The sequence below is a fragment of the Lagopus muta genome, chromosome 5, assembly GCF_023343835.1.
Source record: "Lagopus muta isolate bLagMut1 chromosome 5, bLagMut1 primary, whole genome shotgun sequence".
Lineage (NCBI taxonomy): Eukaryota > Metazoa > Chordata > Aves > Galliformes > Phasianidae > Lagopus > Lagopus muta.
Genome location: NC_064437.1, coordinates 56,190,063 through 56,217,428, shown reverse-complemented (window position 1 = coordinate 56,217,428; position 27,366 = coordinate 56,190,063). Strand labels below are relative to the sequence as shown.

At 42.6% G+C, this 27,366-nt stretch overlaps 1 protein-coding gene across 4 annotated transcripts in view; it reads right to left on the bottom strand.

Annotated features, from left to right (window-relative positions):
- The window catches only part of ADD3 (adducin 3), a 178,744-nt gene that overhangs the window by 66,153 nt on the left and 85,225 nt on the right, over positions 1 to 27,366 (bottom strand). For 2 of the 4 annotated variants that reach the window (XM_048946178.1, XM_048946181.1), the window contains exon 1: positions 24,974 to 25,071. The exons of 1 other annotated variant lie outside the window; for it this stretch is intronic. The gene's annotated coding sequence lies outside the window, so the exon portion shown is untranslated. Of the gene's footprint in view, positions 1 to 24,973; positions 25,072 to 27,366 lie in introns of those variants that run through there. One more of the 4 variants, XM_048946179.1, reaches the window with a different exon arrangement.

Sequence of the window (27,366 nt, the reverse complement as noted above, 5' to 3'; positions counted from 1 at the left end):
AATTTCACTGCCATCAGTGGCAGCTTTGATGTTAATGAGGAAACAGGGCATAATTTTAGATAAATGCAACAAATCAAAGCTATTCAAGAATTTTAAAAAGGCTGTAATTATGAATACTGGCTGAACTAAATACATATGAAAATAAGATGCTAATTCAGATTTACCTTATTGTTTATAGCTTACTTTTTACTTCATTACCCTTGGTCATCTGGCTCAATGCTCAACAATTCAGTGTTGTGGAGAATAAAGCTGCAGTCTGCAATACATTTTAATTACCAACAGTTTTTAAGCAAGTACATAACGAACTTTTCAGTTGGATATTTTAAGTGCTGCATTAGTACTTAAATTAAACTTAGTTCAGATAAAAGTGGTCCAAGTAGTCAGAAATGAAAGTTTCAGAAATTATCTGAATGGGCTTATGGGTCTGGATGTCAGGCACAGCTCTGCAGCCCTACCCAGATTTGGGAAACATCACGTGTGCATTGCATTTCTCTGCCTCTTTATTCCCTCAAAATGAGATGAAGTCGTGACTGAGATTGGGATTCATCATGCCGTTCATTCATGTTTGTAAATATATTGCATCTCTTTTGGTGACAGGCATTTCAAGACAGACAAAATACCAGCGCTACCTGCAGCTTCAAAAAGTTTGTCAAAGAGAGGTGAACTGTTCTCCTTCATCCTTAATTACAAAAAAAAGAAAACACGGGTGTTAAAGCTACACACAATGCAAAATGCATTTCCAGTTATGCCCAAGGTTTGTATAATCATCACCAAAAAGCCATTTGGCATTCTACAACTGCTATCTAATGCTCTTGCCTACCTACATTGGATGCTAATACGAGCTTTCCCTGCTTTCTTTGCCCCAAGCTACGCATATTGTGGTATTCAGATTCTTTAGATTTTTAAATCTATCTGGAAAGATAATTCTGTCTACCTTACGTTCTGTTTTACAAAAGAAACAGCATCGTGAAATCCTGGCATGACTCCTCATCTTTTGCTGTCACAGGCTTCCTGCTTTCTTTCTGCCCTTGAGACTGAGCCTCATCATCTACCAGTCCTTCACTAACAACTCCAACTCATTAGCTTTTGCTAAAATCTCATTACCACCATAAGATTTCATCTACTAATATGCTGCGCTCCACATTTTAAAAATCATTCTTGGCTTCTTACCAGAAGCCAACCACTCCCACTGAATGGCTTCCAAGACCCTACTCTTAGCAATACACAGGCGTTCAAAAATGTGAAGAGTGCTAGAGGCATTGAGAAATCCTGCCCTCCACCCTTCACAGCTCCTTCACTGCTTTGTTCTTGCTCCTGCATTCAGCTTTGAATACAAATCCTCTGCACTCACAACTTCATCATCAGCTCTCTCCTGCCACTGCCACTCGTGCTCTTGGTATGAGAATTGCCTATGAACATTACTTTATGATCTCGTAGGTCTGGGAATTGTAAATATACCTTTTATTTTACCTTAGGAAACAGTAAGATTGAACATCTTATCACACTACATTTCCTTTCATGGTTTTTGCAAACTTTGTCACTCTACTTAAGAAACATCCATTCAAGATGTCCTTACTGAGAAGCCATCCTTGCTAGCTAGATGCTTGGACCACCTAGGCAGCCACTGATTCCTCTCGAATCTCATCTTTTCCTTTCACACACATTCTGTTTTTATTTCTAAATCATCACATCTCCTCTACACCTGCTCCAGCATGCACATTTCTCCTCCAGCTCTGATGTGGAAGTTTTACTCTCATTGTACTTAGGCAACATTATTACTGAGCAATTCCAGCAAGGTTACTGTGATTTCACATCTCCTTCAGATGCTGTCCTAACTTGTCTCCTACCATACCCCAAACAAAAAGAGAGAAGTGGAAGGAAAAAGGAAGCCCTGCAGCTAAAGGCTGGAAGGAGGACTTTTCCTACGCTCCATGCGGTGTGCAGCACAGCCTATGTGCCTGGTGACTGATGATCAGAACACATGTCACAATATAAACTTTCAATGTTTGGTGCTATTTTCTTCCTGTAATAATTTTTGGATAAAGTCATAGCTGGATTCATAACAACAGTGCTGCTGCAAAGGTAATAACCATCCCTGCACGTACAGATCTTCATCCTCAGTTGCAAAGTACAAATCCCTGTATTTTGTTGAAACAGGCTGTACTTGAAAAGTAAAATTATTATTTGTCCATCACTGACCACCTCCACTGCTAAAAAAATAAAACCACAGCAAGTTCTATCAAATTTCTTTATTCTTATTTATCAACAGAAACTTTTCCTCTTCAAACACTGTCATTCAGTCACTATCGGGAAAGGCTCAGTCCAGCCCCAAACCTCAGGAAGAACAGAAATCAACCAGAAATCAATTGTGCTTTACTTTAAAGAGCAAGGAGGAAAAAAAAAGAAGAAAAAAAGAAAAGAAAAAAGAAGAAATGCTCTGTATCTGCATTTTCATCTCTCACTTATTCACCTCTGACTTCCACAAAGCTTAATTCATCCAACCTCCACCCTAACCCCTGGGAGCATCGTGTACTTTCCAGCCATCTGGACTGTATTTACTTTACTAAGAAGTTAAATTTGCTCATGAACAAAGAAAACTCCTTGCTATCTTCCTGTCATGTCTGCACGGTTATTTTCTAAATTCTTACTTTCTCAAAAAGTTATTATGCCCTCTGGGGAACTCTCACAATCTTTCTTGTGAGCTCTGCAGGGTCACACAAGTTCTTCATTCACCATTTTCCAGTGCTGCTCTTTTTGCAAGAGGAGAAATTTGCTTCTTTTCCCCTTGGTTTTCACCCGCACTTCACAAGAGCCCGTACAAACAGCACTAAATCTCCCATGTAATAGAGCAGAACCGTGGCACTTGTACCAAAGCATTTATTTAGGGAAAGTGACAGTTTTACAAACGAAACCAGCCACTGCCAAAATAAGATCAGAAATGAGTTTTAAAAGGAACACGGAACAACATGTGTGCTTATAATCCTACTTACTGTCAGAGTCCCCTCTGTAGCTCTGCTTTCTGCACTACCAGGGAACACCAACTTCCATCTGGTGCTATCTGTGCTGCTATATAACTCTTCCCTTTTGGTATGTTTTATAAGCCTATTTTTCAAAGCATGTTACCTTTTCCTACCAAAAGTAGCCCGCAACAGCTTATCATTAAAATATATTCTGCCACTTTCCTCCACCCCTCCTGACATGCACCAAAATCTGCAGGAAGTTTCAAAGAAAGCCAGATTGGCACCTTTGTTACAGACAAAATTCCTGAACGCTGCCAGCAACGTGTGATGGGCAGCTAGATTTTAACTGGGAATGGAAGGTTCTTGATGCTTTGTAACGCTTGACATAATTCGAAGATGTGAGCCTTTCGAGGCATAATGATTTTTAACGACCATGTCAAGTATTTCCTCGTTTCTTCAATGGCTCTTCTGGAATACCAGGGAGAAGAAGTTCAATTACAAACATGCAGGAGGCTGCACACCACAATAAATTCATTAGAGTAGGAAATGTACAACATCAAGATAACAATGAATGAAAAACGTGACTCAACACATCCTCGTCAAATGTAACCACAGAAATAATTCACCAGAATACCCACCATACATGAAATAAGGCAAAATAAAGTAATTTTGCATCCCACAAATGCTTGAACCAGCAGAGTTAAAGGGACAAAGCAGAGAAAGAAACCCTGTCTATGGAGATAGGCCTTAACCCCACATTAAACAAATACCCAAACATTCTGTCTCCTTGCAGTTGCTGTTTCCAATTTCTTGGCTGATTCAACCTTATTCCTTCCCAGTTTTTTCTTCCCCATTTCCAAAACCCACAAAGGATCATTAGCATGAATAAACATATTTTGTCACTAAAATCATCTGAAAAACAGTGAAGATGCAACACATCTCTGCTTTTGGGAAGCACTATCATGTTATTTATCAGAAACAAAACCCCAGGAGATCTGTTACCAGTTGAGCAATATCTCCATTAACAAAGACTTCTTTCCCCCCTTGTATGTTTTCAAGCTGTTCAAATTTTCTCTAGAATATGTAATATTTTTTTTTCCCCTTTTGAAGTAAAGACAAGGACTTTCATCCATTAGGCAACTGAATTGCCTTTTCTTGAGAAATGAGCTGGACATTTCAGGCAAGCTATTAAAGATGCTTTATTGCAAGCAATGACAATTCCCAGAGCATTATCAAATGAATGGCAATCACAGCATATGGCACGCTATTCTTTAAAGCATCTTGTTGGGAAATGATCAGTAAGAGTAGATTCACTGCCACGTCTGCAAAGAAACCAGGACCAATACACTTGCACTTTGTGTGCATCAGCTTGATTTTATGTGTTTCTAACAGAAATGATGCAAAACACTTTATTGCCAGTCTGCATCTATGGCATGAAATTAGTTTCTATGGAGATCCAATAGAATCTGAAGGAATTTTTCTTCTGAGCTACTTCTGTAGCAAACAAAGCATTGGCTGCATTATGTACATGAAGCAAAATCTGTCCAAACTGATGAAAGTATTGAATGCTGAGTATCCTGCAGAAGCAGACTGGCAGCAGCCAAGGTATTGGACCATCGGTCTCATGAACACACCCATGTGCTCAAGGCAAGATGAGAGGATGGGGAGCCTGTCTGCAGGCCCAGCCTCACAGTTCTTCTTTCAGAGACAAAGTGCATTTTCCACCAGCAAGGCAGAAAATCTTTCTTTTAAAGAACTCAAGGGGGCAGGTGGGAGATGCTGGTCTCCAGGAGGGGTTCCAGTAGCTCAGGGATTTACAGCCCCAACCTGAAATCCTGGCTGTGTTACCATAGCCGAGGATATTTTCTTAGCAATCCCAATGCAGATTGTATTTCACCGCCCATCTTTATTTGTTAAGTCAGTGGAACGTAGTTTAGGCACAAAAAGCTTCAAATAAATCCTTTAAATTAACTTTCCAAATTAATTATTCAAATGGTGTATTAAAGTGGACAGATTATTATTACTTCAAATTTATAAACCCCAGCACAGATACTCTGAAAGGGAAAGAAAGTAAATGCTTAATTACATACAATGAATAATCCAAACAATGACCTGTCACATGCATCACAATGAATCTTAAGGAGAATGACGGTTTTAGCTGTAAATACAATTCAAAAACATCAAATAACTTGGCAAGAACACATTTCTTTAAGATCTCTGTAGTCTGTGGTAGATTTCTATATATATAGATAGACATGGACACATATTTACCATTTTTCCCTGCTAAATTTCAAAGCCTTTCCCTTATAACGTACCCTACAAGATGTTCCAGTAGGTGTGAATAACTACATTTCCTAAAGTAGAACAACACTGTCATCACTGCCTTGATAAAATAAACAAAACAAAACACTAGAAACAACAACACCCTGCTTGCTGATTTCCTATTGTTCAAGAAAACAGCAAATGCTTTCCATACTGAAGACATCCATAAAGGAAGACCACACAGAAATTCCTATAATGAGGAGTACTTGCTGCTTCGAAGCGTGAAGGAATCTCACAGGTAAGAGCTAAATTCCTCACTTTTGCCTCAGGAAGGAATCCCTAGCATGCAATGCAGGCATGTTCAGCAGGTAGGATTTTCCTCGTTTCATATCATGCTTTACACAACAACTACCTTACATGCAGATACTGAGAGATGCATGAAAGGAAGGGCAGGCACCATCAGATGAGAGCACCCAGGATGGCAGAGGCAGAAGGAATGACAGCCGCTCTCTGTACCTGGCACAGAAAAGTTCCACTCACTACTGCCTATGGTATAAAACAAATTCCCACACACATCAAATGTTTCGAGACAGTGTTATTATGCTTTTAATAGGACAGTTCTACAACTCAAGGAATTCCAGGTAATGGTTAGGGAAGAACAAGTAAAGAACTTCTTTATGTCTATATGATTCCAGTGGCTATCTCAACTACAACAGTAAGATTGTCTATCTGCTCTATGGAATAGAAGTCTTTCTTTCCTCTCCATTCTCAAGGTTTGGTTTCTAAGAACTTCTGCCACTTACAAGAAATACAAACTTACTAAATTTCATCCTGAAATTAGGCTAAATTTAAGTTTTGAGGAAATAATAGTAATAAATACTAATAAACATAATACAGGAAAATAAATGCACTCTTTCTTAAGTGACAGATAATTGGAATAGATTTAGGATCAGCCAGTGAAAATACTGCTGCTGTACAGTTTGGTCTGGTTGATATCACCAAGCTGAGAAAAAGGACAGATCCTGTCAGATGCTGCTGCAAAAGCCATTATAACGAAGTCTAGCTGATGCAATTCTTGTTTGTCATTCACCATAGAGATTCCAGTTTTCCAAAGGAGAAGGGAAAAAAGAAAAAAGAAAAAGAGGACCATTGAAAATGCACATAAGAGGTACTTTTTCTCTTTACAGAAAAAGTAAATGAGAATAATACCCAAATTTACTTACATTCAGAAGACAAACCCCTATTTTGATGAATGCCCGGACAGCACGAAGTTTCAGAAAATTACTCAACTAGTTCAACACATTTTGCCACCAAAAGCTAAAGGAAATTCTTATGTTTTGACTCAGGAAGAGACAGCATTTCACAATACACACATTATTGTCCAAATCCCTTAATCCCAACTCCAAACTGGTTGGAACACTGCAGTTTAACATATGTCTAATATTCTTGAAAATTTAAATTATTGGGGTAAAAGAACATGACCAGCTAACCTTCCTTTCCCTGTCAGAAAGAAAGCTCTTTCTTTTTTCCCCCCACTAAGTTATGAGACAGAGCATTATTTGCAGCTTAGTTAAGCTGACTCACTTCCCCAGGCTCTTCCAGCATAATTTTAACAAAACCCATTTGGGAAGGAATTATTTTTCCTCCTTCAAAACTATAAGTCAAAATGGAATTCAAGCATACAGTAAGAATAATACAAAGACACATTATTGCTGCTTGAAAAGGATGCTATTTAATTTTATAGGTTCCTCCCCCAAAAAAGGTGGTGTTTGGTTCCAAGATCCTTTCCCACCTCCGAAGACGAGTTAAGCCACACAGTCCTCCCCACCTTCCAGAGTCCATCTTTCTAAAAGGATCCTGAACTTCACCTACCAGAATTTATTGCACACACTTTGATCCCTTCAACAGAAATTATTAAAGAAAGAAAACACGCACTGATCAAACAGAGCACGACATGAAGCGGTGATGTGAGGCTGCACAAGACAAGTGTCAGAGGTCAACATGATTTACTGAGTTTGGGTCTATAACAAGATAGCTCTACAGAAGTATAACATTTCCTGACTATCTGCATCTCAGTGAATTTACACAAGCCCTTTACTTATCTTTGTAAATCACTTCCACTCCTAAAACTGCTAGACCAGAGAAACAAAACAGTTGCTACATTTAAAACACTGCCATAACGACAACTTGTACATCAAATTCAGTTACTTGAAAGAGCAGCACACCAGAGTTAATTTACTTCTCTGACTTGCATCTGACTGCTGAATACTTTGTTATTGATTCTGGTCTAATCCTAAGGTTTTATCTACATTTTTCTTTTTAGTATTAATAGCAATATTTGCCTATTCAGATTGGGTTGGGAAATGCAAACAGAGGCTTGTTACCTAGTTAAACAGAAAACCCATCCACAGTAATGTTGCATTAAGTCTACACTACACCCTCTACACCACATTACACACCCTCTATATTCTTCCCCTACAGTCTTCCTGGCCATCCACAGAAACTTCCACAGTTTCTGTCTTTCTGCTTTCTCCTATTTCTATTCTACAAAATGCACAAATTTGGATCTTTTTTATAAAAACAATCAGAACTGTTGTCAAAATTATGAATTGCACGTTGTAATATTACAGCATCTTAGCATCTCTTTGTTGAACATCAACCTATCGGCTTTCCAAAGTGCTGTCATGTGCTTAGGTCTCCTATTTAAACATTCTCCCTCCAACTTTTAAGTAAGATTATTGTCATCCTTAGGAAGAGGAAGTCATTATGTTCAGAATGTTTATGCTAAATGAAAACATACATATTTCCATGACTGCTATTCAGTGACTGTTGGGTGGTCTCAATCACAATTGAGTTTCTGACCAGCAAGTGCTTCCCTTGGAGGAATTACCAAAGCCAGTAATAGTAAAGCACAGCCTTGGAGATCAAGGACTAGAAAGGTATAAACAATCAACTGTTGTAATTACAGCTCAAGATTAAAAGATTTAAAAAAACTTTTTTTTTTTTTTAAACACACCCACAAGAACCTCCCAACCATCTGTTTTCACTAAGTATTTAAATCAGTGTTTTCCCCGAATTGTATCAGAAGTTGGCTTGTGTTGCACATTTCTTGGGATGAGGTCAGTAACGTGCATTAATGCAGGGCTTTGGTTGCAGTAACAAGTGGATGAAGAGGGGAACCCACAGTCTATCAGCATCCTCCACCAGGAATCAGAACACTGTCTGAAGCAGCATGCGATCGATCTCTCAAATGTATTCCTCAGGCATTTGAATTTTCCTTTTAAATTTGATAAGTGTAAGAACTTTTTATTTCAATATTTGACAACAACGCACTAACGGGTGTTCCTCTATAAGGGAGGTCTTTGCAGGCCACCCAACTGTACTCCTCCCCAGCCTAACAGAAAAAGCTTTCTTGTGATTTCAGTTTATTGTCCATACTGATCCTAATATCCTGCTGCTTACCTTTCACAGATAAAAATTATATTCTAGGAGAAATTAAACCCAAGTCCATTAGCACAAGTTTTCAGCTGCTTTTTCAACACCATCTGTCCCTATCACAGGAAAATTCACTCCCTTTCAAACTCGAGTTTTTAATTACTAAATATTTTGAAGAACTCTCTTCTGAGAAGATAACTGCAAACCAGTTCCTCAATAACCATGGGCACTTTCAGAAAACTTGAATGCTCCTCCAGCTCTCCCACTTGCTTCCTGTAAAAAAGCAGTATTTGGACTTATCATCTGGAGAAGTGTACAAAAGTGCTGAGAACAGTTTCTTTGTATTTTGATGCTCTATGAATCACCAAGAATGGAACATGAAGCCAAAAAACTGTGAAGCACGCACATGTACAAACAACATCTAAGATTTGGGAAGACCTATTTTAGACAAACCAAAATGTACCCTTGACATATCAGGAAGAGACCAACAGGAACTCACATTATGCTACTTCCACATGAGACTGTTTACATTTGTTTGGGCCCACAAATCAATATGAACATCAGGAATTAATAAGCCAGCAGTACAGAGCAGCTCTCCAGAGACCAGCCACATCTGTTCAGCAGTGCCAAGCTGCCAGCTGGAGAGAGTCCCAAAAGCCTTTACAGGGTCATCATGCACAGCAAAAGCTCATGCTTGGCTAAAAACTTCCAGCCTAGCAATGAAAAAAAAAAAAAAAAAAAAAAGTAATATGCATTCTGCTAATTACATTAAGTAATTGAGTCATATTTAACTCTGTTAATTAGGATGCTTTATTTTAATGGCTCTAATAACCACAGTGTTTACATTCCTGTTTTGTTTTGGTATTGCCATGAAAATTTAGTCTAAAACAACAGCATTTCATAACAAAAAAAAAAAAAAAAAGATGATGCTTACAAGCAATCTATTGAAAGTCCAAAGTAAGACACCTCAGGTGAAGATAGTTAAGCACACAAGGGCATTTTATTTAAGTATAAATTGTAAGAATGTCCTTTCCCTATGACTGCTTGATTGGATCCTATCACAGGATGGAATATACCATAACACAGATGACATCTGCTGCCGTCCCCACGATGCCCCTTCCTGGCCCATAAGACCTTACAGGGCATAAAAGTTATTGAAACAAGACACTATTTCTGCACCAACCATCTGCTGGCCTATATGGAAATTCTCCCTTGCAAACATCTCTAAATCTGAAGTACAGAATCATCTATGCACAGCTAAAAATCCTTCAAACACACACGTGTTGATGAGATATACTGTAGAGTACTACAGTGAGTTAAGTCCCACCACATACCTTCCTCCTGCTTTGGGGGTGCTTGCTGCCCATTGCCGTTTTTGCTACTGAATTTCCAGTTCTTTTCTTTCTGCTGCTCTCTAAAGCTAACCCAAATGGTTGGTCCGTACTGCAACTCTTCACAAGACCCACAGAGATGGTGCTTTTCCCAGGCTAAGATCAACCTGTTGAAATTTGAGCAACTCGTGCCAACAATTGCTGCACAGCCTATTTTATTAAAAGCAGATCACTGCTTCCAAACTTAACTCTTAGCAGCAAGCTGCATTGCGGGTTGCTACTTACCCTCAAAGGCACAAAGTCTTCAAGGTTTTGTCACTGCATAGATTCATGGTTTTTGAATCTATGCAGTGGTTCAGAGGAGCATCATCAGTGCAGCTGCAGCACATGGAACTCAACCTATGAAGGCATCTGAAATTATGAGGCTCAGATTCAATTACCAATTCAGCTCCCAACTTTGTATTCCTTTAGGCAGAGCTCGTTATCCACATTACACCAAGCCATCCATCTGGGAATGCAGAAGTCATTTGCCCACCTCTGCAGTGTATTGTGAAGTTTTTAAGATGAAGACATATTTCATCTTGTGGTGCTACATAAATAAGCAAAGTATTATAAACAATCATTTTTATCTGACTGGGGTTATGTCATATGGTTTGCTTTCTCTATGAAAGAAAACATGTACATAAAGTGCAACCAGATGCTGTTGGCAAAGAGTCGATTTAATATGGACTCATTTCTAAAAACATGATTACAGATGTGGCCTACATCCTGAACCCAATGTTTAAGGGAAAATTCTCTCTGTATGTAATCATTTAACTTGTCTTCTATGTTTTCTCCAACTCTCTTACACAAAGTTTTTAGAGCTACAACATTAAAACACCCTCACCTTTTCACAATTCCATCACAAAAACAATTCAAGCATGCTCTTACTTACGAAAAACCGAACATGCTGCTTAGGAAACACTGCTTTGTAGCAGTCCATTCCTGCATCAGCTGTAAAAAGAAACTTTTCAGGTGAGAGCTAAGGTTGGAATCAGCTTCCTCACCACCTACTTCCCTAGCACTGCCCCAACTCATGAGCTTATTTTGAGAAGTCCATGAACGGTTACTATAACTCTACTCACGGAAGTAGAAGAACAAAGCGGCTTCAATCAAACATTTGTAGCACTTTGAGGTGAAGAGAAATTTATCTGACGCACACCTAAGTTTTAGATCAATAATGACATATTTAAAATCTCTCAATAGAGCTTTTGGCAAGCCAACTCAAATTATATGACAAAAATTGGTGCGTTCTAGCATCCCATAGAGAATTAAACAACTCTTTATGCTGATTAGAACATAATCAACAAAATTAATAGGAACAGGAACAAATCCTGAGCTGAAAATCAGTAAGTTCTACTTACTGATCTTCCACATGAACTGATTTATAAAATATAATCACCTTAGCTCACAGAAGTTTTATTCAAACTTGTTCTCTTCTCAAAACAGAATAGAAACAGGAAGCCTGTCTGTATCATCCCACATGTAAAACCAGAAGATCTGCACTGGTTTTGAAGTATTTAAGAACAGCACTCTTTATAAACACACTGCTGAGCTGGATCAGACAAGTTCATATTCATAAGAATGCTGAATCCTGTGCTGAACAGAAATCTCTCTGTATAATTATTTTATTCTCACTCTACATTCATGTTCATACAAAACTAAATTAGTAAAAAATCCCAAAGTGGTTCATAGTTACTGAGGTTATTGTTTTGGCAATGTGTTTATCATAGGAATTACAGAACTTAAAGTAAGGTTAAGTAACCACCAGTGGCATCACTTCAATTAACAATTGAAAAGAAAATAGTCCCTGTCCCCATATTACCTCCTGGTTGAACGTTTGAAAAATACAACTGCGTAACTCTTTCAGAAGGCACTGGCATTTATGAGCACCTGCATTCCTCAAGTACTTGATTAACCTAGACCATTTTTTTCAAGAAGTGTATTTGGAAAGTCACATGAAATGATGAAAAAAGTTGAAGAATAAATCAAAGTGGGGATAAGTTGGATTTTCACCGAGGAAACACAATGCAAGATGACATGAATGAAGCTTCAGGTTGAAAACTCTCCCAGGCAGGTAATTTGGAAACACCAAGACATCACTGCATTTGCCTCTGAGCTCTTCCAGGGGGACTGGGGTGGGTATGCAGGTGGGCAGCACTGAAGATTACTTCCAGCAAACTTCAATGCTACCCCTCATTGGAAAAGAAGAGCCCACCCAGTATGGGAACTTAATCACTGCTCGTAACATAAGCCTTGCTAACAAAGCTGCTTCTTTAAACATAAAAGAAAAGCTTAACTGAGAGTATTTGTATCCAGTTCTGAAATTGACCTATGGGTGGAGGGTAGGAGAAACACATGAGGATGTGCTTGTCTGTGTATTTCCTTAAGAGAGAATACAAACAAATTGAACTGCTTAGGAACTCAACACCTCCAGGTGGATTCTGACCACACTGAAGTCAACAGCAAAATCCCTTTAATTTACTGGATGCCAACAGTTTCACACTATGGGCTGTCCCCAGCCAGAAGCTGTCACATTACTGAGGGCTTCAAACATCCTAAATAGCAAAGGATAACACTGCAGCATTTGCACAGCTTATATTAAGAAGTTAATTTAAAAAAATATCTCACAGTCTGAGTCTTTCCATAGGTCAAGCCAATATGCAGATGGATTAATTAAATATTAGAGCAATCTAAATAACAAACTGAGAACTAAACAGACTCATGCCATTCTTAAAGAGTGGGGAGGACCCAGAATTTGGATCCCACTGAGCCGTGTGTAGGCACAGCACCATGAGTGGGTCACTCACAATGCCCCAATGGGGCGCCCCAATCAGCCAGCTAAGGGTTGGGTTTGCCTCGCTGTAAGGCTTCCACTGTCAGTAGATTTCTCTAGAAGGCAGCTCAGACCAGGGATGTGATTAAGGATACCCAACAGCTCCTGCCTTCCTCTGCCTTAGAGATGGAGCCAGGTGGTGCCCAGAGAGCTGGATGCCCCATCCCTGGAGGCATTCAAGGCTGGATGTGTCTCTGGGCAGCCTGCTCTAGAGGTTGGCACCTTGACATAGCGGGGAGTTGAAACGAGATCATCTTTGAGGTCCTTTTCAGCACAGGCCATTCTACAATTCAATGACAAAGTTCCAGACAAAGCTGAGGAGCCCTACCCAGTGCAAATCCCACAAAGATCTTGAGGTGCTACAACACACAACACAGTCCTGGAATATTTGCTGTGAGAGATGCAAAGACAAATTAGCAAGCTGCACAACTGCACACTTCAGTATCTCCACGCTACTATGCTAAAAAAAAGCAAACCAAAGCAAAGAGATATCAGAACCTCACACATGCTAAACACACCACCCAGGAAACTGAGTAGCAATGTAACTGAGTAATGTAAGGATGTGAACTGTAATATTCATTCTTTCAGCGAGTTACACAGCACAGTACCCCTCAGCCCACAGCTGCTTGCAGGTAACCAGGATTTTACATGCACCCGTACTCATCCACCTGCAGGACTGACGTGGATGTTCTAATATCTGCTACAGGCAGACCTCACTTTTACAAAAGCTTTAATAATTTTGGCACTTCAGGGCAAACTTTTCTTCTCTCTTATGTAACACGCATTGCTACAGTCCACAGAAATATTTCCAGAAGTTCATCCTTGGAGCAATATGCAGTTTTACCCTTTCTGCCAGCTTCTTTTTTCATCAAGAATCTCTTTGTGTTCTACATACACAAGATACAACGGGAAAGAAAAAAGGAACTGCTAAAAATGCTGCATTCATTGCATAGAACTATAATGCACTGCAGTTGTGTACTGAAGTGTTCATCTCAAATCAGACACAGTGTTTTGCTGTGTCCAGTTTGCATCTGCCAATGCACTATATTCACTATAACCCACTGTAATGGCTTTTGCTTTAGCAGAAAACTGCTTCTAACATGGGCAGTAAAGAAATAAGGTTAGAAAAGGAGTTCAGTTATGCAGTTGGAGTATGAGGGAAAGGTTGGATATTAGGAACAATTTCTCCTGCTGAATTTATGTGGTGTTTGAATCAAAGGGGCTTCCTGAGTAAGCCAGAATTCAGGGTAAATGCATACAGACAGGATACAGTGATGGCACATATTGCCTGAACTGTCTGCTCTTGGTCTTTCAGTTACTTCAAACATTCATGCTCCTTCAGTTTTAAACTCTGCTAAAAGCAAAATGAGCAACTGTCAATTAAAAAAAAAAAAAAAAAAAAAAAAAGATGGAAAAACTAGCATCAGCCAAATCTGGCATTGTTTATTTCAACTATATAGACTCATTACGTCCGGTCCTTGGATCCTCTTTATTATACCCTCATTTCCCCCCTGACTGAAGAAACTTCTGTAGCAGAAAACCCTAAGGAGCCATAACTTAACAAAGACAGCATCCTAACTTGATACAAAGACTGCATGAATGAAGCCAGTAATCTGGGTATGGTTTAAAAAAAAAAAAAAAAAAAAAAGGAAGAAAATTCCAGTGGACAAAATGAAAAACTACATTCGATAATAAATCTTTTTATGAGTTAGCTTAATACCCTTCCTCTTGGTACCGGAATGTAATGTTGTCCTCCTTGCCAAGAAGGAAAAAAAAAGAAAGAAAAAGAAAAAGAAAACCCCACAGAACAAGAACCACGAGAAAACAAAAATGAAATAAACATCAGATACACACTGCATTTTCAAAAAACATGCTTTTTTTGGTATGAGCTGACATGGGATGCAGTGGTACAGTGGGGTGCTCGCACCACTTTCTCTCTGCACAAAAGGGCCGAGATCCCAAACCCAGAGGACAGTGCCTGAACCCAGGCATGCAGGCACTGCAGCTCTGATGTAAGTGAGAGGCAGAGGCACCACGCTCAGGATCTGTGCATTTAAATGGTGTCCAGTGTAACACTGAGCCTTTGGGTGATTCACAGTGAAAATTCAGGAAAATTCAGCCTCTCTCTCTTTTGATTCATCCCACATCGAAACCAGGTCGGCCAGCGCGCTGACACAGCCAGGGCTGTTATTTTTAAACACAGCCACAGTCTATTTAGCTAAAGCATCTTTACTCTGACTGAGCCAGTATTACTTTGATAAGACTCCTTAAGTATCTGCACTGAACCCTGTGCATCACACCAACCAAAAAAAGCACAAACTTCTGAAGATAAAGATAACACTACGCTGCAGTTAGGAGAGGGAACAGAAAATAAATAAGAAAAAAAGGCACAGGAAAAAGCGAGGACACCCCACTGAAGGACATGGAGCTATGTACAGGACGGCTGTGCACACTGTGAATGCGTATCATTCACCACCTGCAGAGACAAACTGGAACAATTTCAGTCAACTTCACAGCAAACAGCTTTCTGTTCTTTGGAAAGTCAGCATTAAATTTGTTAAAACAATTTTGGTGCCAAATTTGTTAGCAGTAACACTAGGTTTTCTTACACATCATTTAACTGCTGAAAACCTGGACAGGAGAAGACAGCCAACACTGTTTTGAAAAGCACATAAAGAGACCACAAGTTTTGATTGCGGGACATTTTGGGAGGCAGCTGAGCAGTGCTAAACCTGCCTATCTGCAGTTCTCAATGCAGTGGTTACTTCTTCAAACAGAAAGTTGTCTTACAACCACAGGTTCATTAGCAGAACCAAGCCCAACCCCACCCTTTCTCTCCAAAAAGCACTTTGGTCTACAAATTGCAGGTGGTTAACATAAGAGACCAAGACACCTTGGTCTACTCGATGCAATGAAATTTTACTGCGGAGATGTTTAGCCTCAGCTTGTTGTCAATAACCATGAGATTGAGCCAAAAAGTGAAATGAGCAATGTTACACACTGCTTTTTAATTTACAACAGAAAAATTAGTTATGGACTTCCATGCTGTACAGAAAGGCTGCAGACTTAAAACAAGGTTGTAACAGAAAGCGCCCCATCCCAAGCACTGAGCCCTTGTGCTGCCCAGGACCCTCCACTACACCAACACCTGCAGACCCACACAATCACTCGGTCCCTTTAACTCCAACAGCAAGCTGACTTCAAGGACTTAATGCAAAATGGGAAATACCTGAACTTGCAGGGACACCTTCCATCTGCCTGCACACACACATACTCTGTACAGCCCCCTCCTTGCAGGATTAAGGGTTAGGTGAGCACTGATATGTGCCTAACAGACACAACTGCATGATACAGTCTAAGGATAATAAAACAAGTAGACATGCTTCAACGCTTATTCCTATGTATTTGTCAGCTTTTTTACTCCTCCACATTCTGTGAACCAGTTGGATTGGCAAGTCCCGCTTTGGTTATCCCTATTTTTCTTCTTTTCCTCCCCTACATGACACCTTCATTCTTCAAATCTAGCATCTAGGACAGGAAACTCCAAACTATCAGATAACAGGAATGGCTTTTCAAAACTTGGAAGGTTCTGACACATTTCTGAGCCTCTTAAGAATTGCCAAAACAAACAGTGGACAAGGAGGTTTTAATTAAAATAATTCTGAAGTCTCTGTAGTTTCTCCAAAACATTGCCTTCAACCCAAAGAGCATCCCTTCTAACAAGACCTTTCCCCTACAGATTCTGGGAGTAGTAGAACAGCCACCTTGTATCCCAAAGTCTGGAGCCACGGCTTCTTCCATTCTGAGCTGTCTACTGACAACATTTACACAGCTTTGCTTACTCTCTTAAATTGTTTTTGAAGAGACAGAGAGCATAAGCAGAAGTTTAGAAAGAAGGTGAAATAACCTTGGAGGAAGGACGTTACATTACACCACATCACCCACAACAGTCTCCACAGCATAAGTATATGCCAGTAAGCATTCTTCAAGTTAACTAACAAACTGAAGAGTCATAAAAAAGAATTACTTGCATTACACTCTCACACATTATAGCTGGTAATTCTGCAGCTTTCATTTCATCTTTGAACCATCAGTTATACTGACAAATAACAGCGGCAGCAGCGCATTATTACATACAGAGTAAACAAATGACCTTTATCTAACTTTATTAAGGTAATAAAGGACAGATTTTTATTTTTTTTTTTCTTTCAAGAAACTTCCTTCAAAGGGAGTTTTATAGCTTACCACCAGCAGGGTGTGGATTGAAGCTAAAAACTTTGAAATGGGTCCCTGTGAAATCTGAAACCAAAATACAGCAAAGGTCACCCTTCTGTGCAGAACCATCCCATCTGCGTGCATGCTATAAGCAAAGCTCTGTTAGCTGAGCCTCGCCAGCAGCCCAACTCAACTCACCCCCCCAGCAACAGCAGCAACATCAGGTTTCTCATGCAAAGATAAATTTACTGCCTACAATACCTGTTACTATACATTTGCAGCATGTTTGATAGCAGCCCGGCTCTCCCATTACATGGCATACCTCATGCTATTTTTTTCTTGTTAAAAACTAACCCAGGTTATAAATATGACTCTGTTATTCTTACTCCCAGCTTGAGCTAACTCATTTTGGTCATAATTCCACAGACAGTAGAGAGCCTTATGCAGAGTATTATCCAACCTTAATACGAAAGGAAGCAATATATCTGAATTATTATTTTTTTTTAAACACGGAAGGAAACTATTTCAACAAGGAAACACGGTGAATTTTTCCAATCAGGGAGGTAGGATCACCAAATCCAGATCTGGAGACAACCAGACTGTTACACTTCACTCTGTCTTCGGGGCACCAGCAGGAGTCCTTTCCTCTGGAAAGGTTTTTGCCTATGTTTTTGCCCACAGGTATGTAGGGGCAGTCCCATTTCCAGCTGGGGGACCTCACCTGGGTCTGCGTGAGCTGAGCCGATGGGGTTGGAGCAGCTCCCACCTCTGCCCCCAAGCACTGAGCTCTCTGAGCGCTCCCTTCCCTTGGCTCAGGTCGCATTGCGTGCTCCTGCCAACCGAGGGAAGATCTGGCATCCTCTGCAGCACAAAGATTTCACAAGGCGTGGGACTGAGAGGCTGACTGCCCTTGCTGGAGGGCACAGTTCTGGCAGACAACATCACAGCACACCGCATGGCCACTGGAGGTGGAGATGGCATCTTGATCCAGGCACTCAAGAGATTCTCAGGCTTAAGGCATGGTTGAGAAGAACTGAGCAGCCTTAGCCATTTAGCTTTCTGGAGAATTTGCCTTAGGGCATGTAAAGTTACAAGCACAGTTGTTTAGAAACAGCTAAGTTGAACAAGCACACACCAGGAGGACAGCATGCACACAAGCCAGCACCTGAAGAGGAAGCAGGACTGCAAATTTCCCCCAAGTCCTTGGCTCACAGGGAAACAGCTGACACAGACAGGGAATCCATTGCCTCTGCTGCCATAGGGTGACTTCTCCAGGCACCTCTGGAGTTTTACAGCTTAAATGTTTTATACAGCTAAAGCACATTGTCTAGAGTTCACATTTCAACTTGGAAGCTCCCTGGATTCATTTCAAGACGTATAAATTTTTTTATAAACTAACCTGGTTTTGAGCACAGAGCTCACTCATTCTAGCACCGTACAGATGTATTCAATCTCTTAGCACACTGCAAGATTATTTAAACAAAGTTTGAAAGGGAGAAGTAAAGGAGGAGGAAAATCCAACTGCCAGACTGCCGGGACTGTTGGCTTTCTCTGTGCTGGATTGTTGTTTTCTTTTTTAATTAAAGATCTTATTTTTTGCTCAACACTAGACCCCTGATTTTGATTAGCTCGATAATGAACAAGCCAACCTTATAACATGAGCTGTGCTGGCTGTGGGCTTACTTTGCCTTAGAATCACTGCACTACCTACCACTGAAACATGTCTCACAACTTCCTTTCTCCTCCTCAGCCACTGGGGGTTAAGCCTTTGCAATGAAAATATTTATGAAAATTTTATTGAAAGATCCACCTCGGACACTTTGCCTTAGAAGATGGAGTGCTCCATTCCAAGCCATACAGACACAGTGAGTGGGGTCTGTCGGGTGCCCCAGCTGTGTCCCTGCAGTCCTCAGCCACTTAACACTGAGCACCCATGTGTGCCTGAATGCCAAGCCAGCTACACAGCTCTGAATATTCAACCTATAACAATCAGCATGCTTACAAGAAATCTAATTTGTATTCACTATTACGTCCATTCATGGGAATGGTAAAACAAAACCCAAACAATCATGTATACGCAGATCCTTTTGTAACTTGGAGAATTTTAGGAATAAGCAAACTACAAAGCTCCTGGAATGAAAATGCAGTTTGCCCTAGGAGAAAACTTCCATTTAGTGAATGAGTTGTAGACCATAAACATCTCAGCTTTTTGCCTTCTTGCCCAGCAGTTGGGCCAGAAAAAAAAATATATATATATTTTGAATCTCTTGAAGAAGAGTTTTTCCTTTGTATATATCTTTAGACAAGCATGCATTTAAAGCAAGCAGCCATTCAAAGCCAAAATTCCATAGGCTAACCATGAACATTACAAAGACTTAAGACTCCTCAAATGAATATTTAGCACAATACTTCATATGCAATAAAGATCTGAAACATGATGATGAGCCTCTGGGCACTGCCACAATTTGATCATGATAAGAGAAATACTTGACTAGTTATTCATTTATTATGGCAGAAATACTATATCACAAGGGCTAATGCTGTGTTCAGTTAACTAAGGAGTGACAGCTGTGAATCTGATACACAAACCAGCTTCTTGCACCCTAAATTTCACAAATACCACAGAAATTGCAAATAAATACATATGGGAAAAAAAGAAGTCATGAGAGAATACACCATTTTTCGCTCTTTAGAGTTCTATGTCATGAAATCTCAAAGAGAAATTTGAATGTTCTAGCAATTAGATACTTTGGTTTGGATTGTAAAAGTAGCAGGTTGTCCTGCGCATAGCAATGTTTGCTGTATTGATAGTACACCAACAAACTGGCTTAAATCATGTCTCACTCCTGTTTTAGAATTGTCTAGGATTCTGGAGAAGTGACCATGCAATTAATAACTTCTCATGGAAATGGCTGTGCATTTGTGCTGGAAAAACCACAGGTTGTCACCATATCACCAATGGGGTTTCACTGCTCAGCCCCACACAGAATTAGATGCACCACCTGCTATCATCCACTCTTTCCACCTCTGAAGTCTATTTCCAATTTCATATTTCAGCTTATTTTTTTTCCATATTTTTTCTTCCAGGCTGAAGGTTGCCTCTGCCAAGTATCTGCTAGATGTACAGCTTCTGAGACAAAACTCCTACTCTTCCTGATATGAGGGCTCATGAGTATGCTTTCCAATGCTATAGTTTAATTTTCATGTTTAAATCCAGGATATTTTCTTTGGAATGCACTATCTAACTTTCAAATACTTGACTCTGTGACCTTAATGAATCTTTAAGCATAGAGTTTTTTGTTTATAAATTTATAAAGACTAAAACGTGGGTGAGTTGTTGCTGTTCATTCCCGAGGCATGCACCTGAACTGGGCACTTTCTGAAAGGCTGAGGCATTGACTCCTGGCCTCAAAGGCAGCCTGCAGGCTGTGCTCACCCAGCCCATGTTTAGAGGAGAGCAAAGCAGGAGGTTGGCTGACAGACTTCACCCAAAGACTTGGACCTGTGGTTGTCTTTTGTTTGGGATCTGCAGAGGAATGGGGGAAGCACTGGGACAGGAGCTGAGACCAATCCCAGCAGCAGGAAAAGAACTGGAGAAAGTGAAAGCCCCCAGCATACACATCTTCACAGGAGATGTTGTAATTCCCATTGATCTAAAATTTGTTTATTTCAGCCACACAGTCAGCCTCAGCACCGAATGGTTTCTACAGGCTTAGGTCAAGGCTCCTAGAACTGACAAAATAAAAGTCTTTCTTCATCCCAAGTGAGTCTACGTTTGGAGGGGAAAATATAAATATGTTGAGTTCTATTTTGTTTTTATTGTTTTTAATGCATTAGCACAAGTAAAGAGAACTTTATCCAATAAGCAAGGCCTTCTGTTTTGCCCCATATTTACCATCCAGCACAGGAAGGCTTTGCTGGTGCCATGCATCTTGCAGTCAGACCTGATGCTGACCACAAGCCTGCAAACACGTGAAGATGCAGATCTAGTGAACTTTTGAAGAATGTCATGCCCTGTGTAATAGCCACAGGTGACATGCATAACTTTACCTATTTTCTACAACAACAACAACAATAATAAATGTATTGCTCTCCTAGGCAACTTGCTCCTAGTGGCAGACGACCTCTAGAAGTCCCTCCTAACCTAAACCATCCTATGATTCTGTGATAATACAATTAAGCATATGCAACAATAAAAAGAGCCTTAAGATGAATTACTGCACATGTAAATTAAGATGACAAACACAAGTTTTCATAGTAATTCAACAGAACCCTCTCGCTGTGGCCAACGCAGTCCAGCATTCAGCTGAAGCTCCAGCCATAACCACCATGCTGTGCTGAGGACTCATGCAAGGCAGCACACTGACAGGAAGAGAAGCAGCAAGCTGCAATCTGACAGCTGCTTAAATGCAATACCTCAACTGGAGAAGGACCTTCAGTGCATGCTGACTGCAAAAGGGGAAGGGCATTCTACCAATTGCTCACTGCTGCAGGTCAAGCGAAGGCAAAGTGAGGAGCCATGGAGCTGCTTGCCCATTTATTGACCTTGCCCTCAGCCTGCCAGCTCATCCAGAAGTTCCCTGCTGCTCTGAAGTCCCCAGGAATTTAACATGTTAAACAACACAGGCAAAAAAAGAGTTTCTTCCCAGCCAAGATCAGAATAGGTGAAGACTGGAACAGTGAAAGAGGCTGCTATAATGGTGCCTTATTTAGCTCTTTGTTCCAGCTGATTGCATCCCTGCAAACCAGAGTTTACACTACTACCATTTGAATGACATTAAATATGATAAGGAATCTTAGATGTTCCCAGAGTCTTGGTAAAGCAGTTACCTACATCACATAGACTGAACTGTGAAGATGCAGGGTAAAATCAAACAGAGGAAAACACCATCACCCTCAAATTAAGGGGCTTTATTTCAGAAGATTGTTAAAGAACCCCAAGGAAATCCCAACTTATTCACAAAATATTTTCCAGTTTAGTGATTATTTTAAGTGACAAACCTCCCCACTGTAGTCTGGGTTAAAAGAAAGCTATAATCGAAGACACTTTCATACCTGACCAAATTTATTGATGCAATTCAGAAGTGATTTGTCTTAGTATTAATCAAGAACTATCCACCACACAACTGCATTTGTCATGACTTCAAAAGAAAGATCTCGAATTCTCATTTGTGCAAGGTAACCGAAATCGTCGTGCATCATAGAAGTGCTTCCCCATGCCAGCGGCCTCAAAGTTAATATAGGAAATAGATCTGCTTGCCTCTAACTTGAACATGAACATGTTCCCTATGAGTCAAGAAGCTTTTAATCCATCTTCATGCACCAAGAAAATGCTGCATGAAGACACTGCCTGCTGAAAACCACCACCAAAAGCAACACTACCACTTCTCCCAATACGACAACCCACATTTCAGAGCAGAGCTTGCAGAGAAGCCTGTGATGTAACAGCAAGCAATGCCACTAAATAATATAGATTGCATTCTTCTGAGTCAATACCAAAATACCGACCTACTCCATGTTTGAAACAATGACACTAAGAGATTGCAAAATTGACTTACAAGAGAAATAACAGCTTGACGTTGCTATGGCCACTACAGTTACAGGATATTTCTTAAAGAAACAGTTTTTTTTTCCCTCATGTTTAAGCTAGCAAAGGCAACTTTGTGTATCAGCTCAAGGTCACATAGGTTGTTCCCTATGCCAATTTTTTTTAAGCACCCTAATTCCAATGCCATCCCTGTGAAGCAGGCTGGGAAGGATGAGACCTGCAGCAAGAATTGCAACAAGGTGGCCCCACACTCACCTCCAGCAGCACATGCAGTGGAAATGAGCCCAGCAGAGTCAGGATCCAGCTCACTCCATCCCACCATCAGTAAGCCCACACCACTTGCCTGGCTCCATTGGATCCCAGCCACTCCACAAGCACCGCAGATGCATCACCCCCAAAATCATCCTTTTCTTAAATAGAAGACCAGCTGTGTCAATCCTCGGGCAAGAGCGGAGCATAATAAGCGATTTAGCCAAGGCATCACTGCACCCCTAGAGATCCTGGAGCACAGCAGCACTCCATCTATTGGCCAAGAATGAAGGACTGCTCAGCCATCAGTGCATGCACTGATCCTGACACCGAGAACCCTCAGTCCCTCCCCGCTTCAGGTTTCACATTCCCCCAGTGAAAACTAAATATCAGCAATGTCTTATTCTAAAATACAACACGAAATCCTGAGAACCTGAGAATGCAAAAGCTTGTAAAGCTATAACTGGTATCCACTAGTAGTGAGCGTGCACAGAGTTCAGGAGCTCACACACTTCTTACTCACAGAGCACCCACTCTACAGGGGAATAGGGAGGCTCCTGGACCCTGTGCCCTCCCCATACACCAGGCCCAGCACAGGAGGCATCTGTACAACCCAAAATCTCCTCAATCTCAGCAAAGCCTGGAGTCTGGGGTCACAACTTCACTCCTCTGGTACCAAAGCCGATTGCAGCAACATCTTGTCCTGCCTGAGAGTCATCCAGCAAATATAAACATGGAGTCTTTTATAACCTTCTGGCAATCATTTTTTGGTATTTATTTTACCTATTGATTTTATAACTCAGCTCCCCCACTGATGAGCTCCACCCAGCTGAGGCACAATCCTACACTCTTCCCTCTGCTTAGGATCACACCACCACCCTCTCGGTGCTCTGGGGGTGCTGGTGGACACAAAGCAGCAGACAGGGGCTCAACCCACCTGTAATGTACAGATGCTGAGCAGAGCCACACTGCAGTCATGCCAGCTGGTAATGCAGATGCTGCCAATCTGCTGGACTGAAACGAGCTCCAATTCATAGACGCACTTACCAAACTTACTCTGAATTTTTATATAAGAGAAGAAAACAGTCTGCAAACTCAGGAATTGGGAGCAAACTCCCCAAGGCCCCGTGTAACTCTCCTCACTGAAGTTAAAGGCATAAACACCCAATGTTCTCCTAACATACACAGACATAGAGCACCGCAGGACACGGAGCAGATCCCAAAGCTGTAGGAGCAAAGTGTGGAGAACAGGAGGGCCAGATGTTGGCCACAGCTTTTGGGGGTGCTGCCGGTGAGCAGCGCCGTGCCAAGACTGCGTGTGCTTGGGAATGGGATCCCTGGCAAACGGCAAAGGTGGAGCTGAAAGCGACGGAACATTTCTAAAGCCCAGCCCTCGTGGAAGATATAAATTATAAGCCGTTTTCTGAGCCTCGCATGGGTTGCCGCGTCTCGTGATAGCGCCAAGCCGCTCCATCGTTACAATCGCTTCCAACACCGCCCTGCATTAACGATTTCTGCACAGAGGCGCGCGCTATTTCAGATCGGCGCTGAGGCAAAAAGACAGCATTGCAGCACCCGGAGAGCCCGCGGGCGGCAGCGCGGCCCCGCAGAGCCCCCCCCGACCGCGGGGCGCCGCACCCGGGGAGGGACGGAGCGACCCCCGGCTCTCGGCGCGGAGCTTCGGGAAGCGCGGACGGGAAACGGCGCAACTCCGCAGCGATCGAGCCGGGCGGCTCCGCGGCGTTACGGCGGTCGGGTCACCGCTCGCACCGGGTTAACAGGGGCATAGCCGGGCCGCGCGGTGCTCCCGGTGCGCGCAACGCAGCCCCGCAGCCTTCGTGCGCCCGCAGCCGGGATGCGCGCACCCACAAACACACACACGCACACACGCATGCACACGCTCAGCACACCGGGCCGCGCGGCCGCAAACTTCACCCCCCAGTAGCGGCGGGGGGAGCGGACATCTTGGGGCAGCCCCGCACCGCCTCCCCCCATTCTCTGCTGAGCAGGGAGACATTTTACCGAGCCCCAACCCCGGCGGCTCGGCTCCCGCTTTCCCCTCCCCATCCCGAAAGGCAGCGGCGCCGCGCGGCGTTACCTCGGAGCCCCGCGCCTCACTCCATCCCTCCGGCGGCGGCGGGCGCGGGAGCCCAGCACCGCGGCGGGCGGGGAGGGGCGGAGGGGAGGGCCGGGGGCAGGAGGGGGCGGAACGATGTGGCAGGAAGGGACACCTGGGCTCCTCCCCTCCGCTGCTATCTGCCCGCGGCCGTGCCCTGCCCCCAGCGCCGCTCGGCCAAGTTTGAGGGGCCGCGAGGAGGAGGAGAGGGAGAAGGAGGGGGGAGTGAGGAGGAGGAGGGGGGGTGGAAAAAAAAAAAAGAAAAAAAAAAAAAAAAAAAGGAGGAGGAGGAGGAGGAGGAGGTGGTTCTGACGAAGCCCCGCCCGCCGCCCTCCATTGTTGCCCAGCCACCCTCACTGCCGATGGAGTGAGACTCGCGGTGGGGGGAGCTGCATGGGGGAGGCATGAGGCATAGGGGAAGGCTCTCGGAGGAAAGGAGGCAGGGTGTGTGTGTATGTGTATGTGTACAGAAAATGCAGAGGCTGCTTTTGGCCAGTTCTGTTCTCCGTTTTATGCGGCCGCGAGGCATTCTGTGGTCGCAGCTCTCTGCGGCTGCTGTCGGCTCCGTTCTGCTCTGCACCCGAAGTCGGTGGTTTCTCGGGTTCGAGGTTTGCTGGGCAGCATCCGGGCGGTGCTGGGCAGCCGTCGGGATGTACAGAACCGCGGGGTGATATACGGCTTTACATGCAAAGATTCTGTGATTATATTTTTAATTAATTTTAAGGCTCAAAAGTTGCCTAAAACGTGCTTGAAAGGCTTAGAAGTTCCTTTTGTGACCAGATGTAAGGCTATTCGCATAGCTCAGCTTTGAGATGTTTCAGGGCAAACCTCATAACTCAGGGATCTGCTGACTGTCGTGATAGCATGAGAGGAAACGTCCTCGGGTTGTGCCAGGATGGCTCAGGTTGGATACTGGGAAAAGTTTCTTCTCTAAAAGAGCAGTGAAGCAATGGCACAGGCTGCCCAGGGAGAGGGGGAGTCACCATCCCTGGATGTGTTCAGCCATAGAGATGTGGCACTGAGGGACGTGGTTAGTGGATGGAGGGGGTGGGATGGTGTTGGATTTGGTGATCTTAATGGCCTTTTCCAACCTTTGTGATTCTATGATTCAGAGAGCTCCTCGGGGTCATTTCTGATGATGGTGATGCACCACATCCCTGAGATGCTGGTCCCTCTGCAGAGGGCCTTGGAGACAAAATGTCTGCGGGCACCGCACTGTGCAGCCTGGGGTGCTTTAATTTGCAAATTGATAGCCAACGCTCAGACAGCCCCACCTGGCTGGAGCAGTATGTTGTGAGCCTGTAGGTGCTGGCCAATGATAACAGATGCTGTTCCAGCTCGTCCCTTTATTTAATACAGGATCTCTAACTATCTGGTGCTTGTAGGGAATGAAAGCTTCCCTTGGGTACAGGAGGAGCGAGTGCGCTGGCACACCTACACCTGCATGTGGAGTGCAGTGGGAAGGATGGAGCAGTTGGCTTCCTCATTCATATTTATTCAGTGTAGCACTCATGGAAATAGCAGGGCATGTTTACCCCCACTTTTTTACTTCCTTTTAGGAAAAAAAAATACAGTTGTGTCATGTTTTGATAAACTTTCAACCTGAAAAAATACAAGCAATACTACCATTTAGCTGTGGTTTGGAAAGTGAAGGCAGTAGTACAGGGAAGTCCTTGGATCAGGAGTTCCCTTGGCTCTTGCTCTCTGCTCTCGGCACTCACACAGCCAGGGGACAGCCCTGGCATGGGGACAATGGGACAGGAACTGGCTGCTGACACATTTCAGCTGGAAATCACAGGAGAGTTGGCAACATCCAGTGGGGGTACTGGGAATGGAAAAATGTCACTGCTTTTGAGATGAAGCTTATTAAGTCATTACAGGATGTGGAAGCAGGGGACAGACCTGGTGTCTGGGGAGGTTGGTTTAAATGCTAAGGTGCTGCATGACATTGATCACACACCTGGGAATTTGAATTTCAGAGGCACTGGTGCTTATCCCAGCAGAATGCTTTCAGACATGTAAAGATGCATTCTTATGTGTTTATTGTAGGACAAGTTTTCTTCTCCTGGGCATGTGGATGAGCTTCACTATTACTTAGTCCTAAAAAGCTTATGGAGATGACAAATCCTTATGATTCAGTCCATAATTGGCTCACAAGCAGGACCAAGAAGAAACTTTCCTGCATGGGAGAGCCTTTTCCCATTAGTTTGGGAGGCTCATTTCCCTCCTTGGAGCGGTGTTTGGCCATGCCATCAGGCAGGGCTGTGCTGCAGGCTGCAGGGTGAGGTAGGGCAGGGATTGCTGCCACGAGCCCTGGGTGCTGCTACAGGAAGCGTCATGCTGCAGGGCAAAGCAATGGCTAGATAGGGTGGTAA